Genomic DNA, 4,656 nt, shown 5'->3' with positions numbered 1-4,656 from the left:
AGGAAAGAACCAACAGTATTAACAACAAAAAAAACATTTTTGCTGCTTTTCTTATGCTCTCTGTAATTCACAACTCAGCAAACAGCAGCCTTCTAGTAGTTCACACATTTGCTGATGGTTTACATGTCATGGTATTTTCACACTGCTGATAGACTAGCAAGATTGGAGAGTATTGCTTTGCAGTTAGCCAAACGAAATGATAAAATCAGATGTGAATACAGTCAGAGGAAAAACAAGAAGTCAGATCTAAGCAGTAGAAAAAAAAATTCATGTGTATAAAAGCATGGGGAAATTAGAGGACTGAAAAGTTCATTATAAAGACAAATATGTATTCAAAGAGATGGGAGAAAATACTTAGTTTTGAATACATGTTCAAGTAAATATGTATGAATTAGATCTTGGTTAACTGTTTTCCTATTGATATATGCCCTGCCCTCCACCACAGTGTCTTCTTTACCATTTGCTCTGTACCTTGTTTTGATGAATGTACATGTTCCAGTTTGAACAGCTGCATTTTAAACATTTGCATGAGTAAGTCAAGCTTCTAAGGCTTTATTTAGACCTTAACAAACAGTAGGAATAAAGAAATTCCTCAAAATTTTATATATATTTATGCTGAAGTTTAACAAGTCTGGGTGTAGCCAAGAAGTTTACAATTGGGCCATTTGCCTTTTTCCAGACAAGCCAATGTACAGAATCAGAAAGATTCCTTCACATTGGCTTAGGCTCAAGCTTAATTTTTGCAGTAGCACCAGCAGAATATTTTGGAGCACTTTCAGATTTGGAACTTGATAAGTCTAGCAAGAATCAGAAGTGTAATTCTTCCATCATCACATTGGTGGAATTTCTCCATTTCGACATGCCTTAAAAAAGATCTTAAGTGTCAGTTCATGGGTGAATCTCTGGAATTATTTGGTAATTAGTGATCAAGGTTGCAAACCCGTGCTCCACATTCTGTGCAATTTTCATGTATCTTTGTCATTTTCTTGGCAACATCAGCAGCTGGAATTCCTTCAGAAAGGCTGCAAGCATGACAGTAAGATCAAGACCACATATTGTTCTTACAACTTGCAGAAATACAGAATCTCTATGTAGAAAGAAGTAGAAGCACATTAGTTTCCTGTCCAGTCAGGACAGGAATCAGAAGGGTTTCAGCTACAGACACAGTTTAAGGTTAACAAGGCAAGGACGTACACTAACTGCCAGTTGCCCAGCTTTGGCAGAGCTGAAGAAGCTGCTATGCCAGACTGCAGCCAGCAGTGAGCATGTTACTCAGCCAGGATGAGCGTGGGGATGACAGGCACAGACAAACAGGGTGGTGGCAAAAGTCCTTACACCTCTGATAAACCTGCTTGTGTCCCCCTCTGCTATATATTACTATCCTGAAGGAAACATGGCAGGAGCAAAACTTGTCTGCAAGTCTAGCCACACAAAACCTCACGTAAGTCAGCTGTTGGAATTTGCACTGAAACAGGTAAGAAGTGGGAACATCTGTTTAGGCACTTCTGCTTGGCAATTTAAATGCAGTAACTTACAGAAGAAAGACACTTAATAATCCACATAAATCACTGTGGTCATTTGCCAGTCGCTCAAACCAACATCAGTTGTCACGTTGAGTCAATTTTGGATACTGCAGTTCTCACCCTTCTTTGCTACACCTCATGGAAAGCCACCCACCTTTTCTGTCTCCTCTTCCCAACCTCCAGAGCAGCAAAGAAATCAATTACTTCTCTTTCTTTAATGTTTTAGTGCAAATCCACCTGAATTGCCAGAAAAATATTTCAGCTTTAACCTTTATCAAAGGTGAATGTTTTAACCTTTGCACAAGAGCTGCTAAGTCAAAGGTCTGCATTCCCCCATTACGGTGCAGACAGTAACTCCAGCAGAGGACCAGAGGTGGAAGAAAAACCTTCTTTCAGCCACTATGAAACAGCTTGCCAAAGCTTGTCTGCCAATTTCCAACATGCCAAACAGCCTGTGATCCATCTACAATAGGGTTCTAGATGTGATCTCTTCTTTGGAAGCCTTCTTTGGATAGCCCCATAGAGCTCCATAAAAGACAACTAAATCCCTAGTCAGACAGGTGGTGGTTTTTTGCAAGAGCACAAATTATTGCACAAAGTGCAAGGAGAGTACAGCCAAGACCCAACATGCTCTCTGTCCAAGGATAAACTCTGAATTGTTACACATGATTTACCTGCAGGCAGCTTTTAACTTGGATTAGTTCTGTACTTTAGATGGGGTTGAAAGGGCTTCTTTGTGCTTTCTAAATATACAAGGACCATACTTGCTGTGTGAGAGCTTTCCCCTTATAGTGTCTCAAAACATAGACTACTCTTGGCAGTTTGTTAGCCCTCCCCCTAAACTGTCAGTAGCAAGAAAATAAATATGAATGGTACAAGGGGAGATAAAGAACACTTACACCTGAGAGCTGTCACTGTCCGTTGTTATTAGTCAGTGATTTGTTTTACTGCCTGTAAAAACAATTAGGATGAATTTCAAGTTCAACAACAGAAGATAACCACCCAGTTTATTTCTGTGCTTTATTTGTTCCAGTGAAAACCCAGAGGTAAAAAACAAACAAAACCAAGAAACATCACAGAGGCCTTACTGCAGCTGTCAAAGCAACCTGGCAAAGAAACTGTTGGGTTATATTTGCCTGTGATGAGTAAAAATAAGAACACGTTCCTTTTAAGTGTCCTCAATTATGTGAACACCTGACAAACAGAAGTAGCATTGCCAACTATTTCTACAAGTACTGGCAATGTCATGATACATTTGGCGATGCACATAGCTGAATTGAAATCTAAGTTTTTCTCATTTGACTGAAGGTTACGCATACTCTATTAGGTACAGTTAGAGTGTGTTTCAATATCTTTGGGGCAGTGTATTATTCATTATGAAAAAATATTTTTCTTTAATACTGGGAAAATTTGAATGTACATCACAAAGAATGACCAATAGCTGTGTGTGTCTCTGTATATATTTTCCAGAATGCAATGCATATTTTGTTACTTAAATGCTTTTACTGAAGCAAAATTGGGTTATGACCCATTTTGAGCGGGTTTTGAGTAAGAAAGCAAAAAGGAAATGCAGTATATTTTGCAACTCCAAGATGAAAGCATCTGCATGTTCTATATCTCTCAGTTTGTATCTGGCCTGCAGTAAAACTTGTAATCTCCTGTCAAGTGATCTGCATGGAAATTTCCATCACAGATTTGCTTCTGGAGGAAGATGTCACCCTTTTCTGAGGCCAAACTCCATAGTGATGATTATCTCTGCTGAACATTTAAATACAAACAGCTTTGACAGTCATATTATTAACACGCCAAATCAAATTTGTAATAACAACAGAAGGATAGCAATATTTCCTGTGCACTTTCTGTTTACTCATATGTTACCTGCTGACGAATAATGAAAGCAAATGTTAGAACATCTTAGAATATCTTAGGTAAAACAAAAAATAATTTTAAATAAAGTTAAACAACGCTATCCATTTTTACAGAAACTGCAACAAAATATGTTCCAGCATATGTGAAATCTTGTCAGATAGAATCAAGACAATGAATTTTCTTTGTCAGTTACTGCTTATCTTTATCACCAAATGCAACATGAGGAAAATTGTAATACCAAAGTTGAACTCTTATCTTGTCTATTATTGTGTTACTTTTGGTGCCACTTGTTTAAGATTTAGATTTTAGTTATACACAAATTTAATTTGTATCACTACATTAATAATATAATGCTATAAAATATCATTAACCACTGAAAGATAATGAAACACAAAAGCTATGAAAGAAAAATCAATCGGGGCCAAAACTGTAGTTTTTCCAGTATATCACAAATTTACAGTTTGATGTAATGTAAATATGAATAATGTATGGAAAGCATTTAGTCATCAAAAAGCAAAATGTTAAAAAAAAACAAAACAAATAAGCCCTTAAGTGCCTGTCAATGCTATGTGAAAATAATACTGGCATTATCATCACTGATTTATGAAGAATAGAAGTGCCATGAAGACAGTAGTAATTGGAGCACTGGAGTTTTCAGGAGTTACTAGCAACAATTTTTCAGCACAAAGTAGGTACCACACACACAGACCTGAGCGTGGTGGGTAGAGGTAGAACATTTGCAAGGCTGGAAGCTTGTGATTGCCTGAAGTGGTCACAACTAATTACATCAAACAAAGGCAGACAGAGCACAGGCTCAGCCAAGCTCTTTCATATGTGTATGTGATTATATATGAGTAAGCATTACCTATGCGTTTACATTTACTGAGTGTAGCAATTAGACAGATCAGTATCATGGGAAAGGTGCTATACCAGAGGTCTAATGATGGAAAGGTTAGCACAATAGAAAGATGCTATAGAGGAAGGGAAAAAGATTGCTCACTCACATCAGAAGATTGCAGGTTCACAGAAAAAGGCTCCACCAAGGAGATCTCCAGAAAGAGATCCTTCCCTAGTGGCAGTCAGCTCTTAAATGAGGTCTAAGAGAGGTGCAGCCAGGATCCACCCCTTCTGGTCGCACAGGTGAATTGCTGACCCGGTTCTTTCCTCAGGTGCTCAATCAGTGCTTCAGGCCATGATTGAACAGTTACCTTATGCTGAGATACACATATGCAGATAAATTCTCTACATCTGCCTGATTTGTTTT

At 38.0% G+C, this 4,656-nt stretch overlaps 1 long non-coding RNA gene across 1 annotated transcript; it reads right to left on the bottom strand.

Annotated features, from left to right (window-relative positions):
• Positions 1–6: 6 nt before the first annotated feature.
• LOC104910328 lies at positions 7–4,656 on the bottom strand. Its single transcript, XR_792968.3, has 3 exons — positions 4,397–4,656; positions 2,423–2,474; positions 7–1,760 (listed from the first exon to the last, which is right to left on the bottom strand). It is a non-coding gene; the product is annotated as an uncharacterized LOC104910328 (long non-coding RNA).

Source organism: Meleagris gallopavo, chromosome 3 (assembly GCF_000146605.3).
Source record: "Meleagris gallopavo isolate NT-WF06-2002-E0010 breed Aviagen turkey brand Nicholas breeding stock chromosome 3, Turkey_5.1, whole genome shotgun sequence".
Taxonomy (NCBI): domain Eukaryota; kingdom Metazoa; phylum Chordata; class Aves; order Galliformes; family Phasianidae; genus Meleagris; species Meleagris gallopavo.
This window is presented reverse-complemented; position numbering and strand designations above follow the sequence as displayed.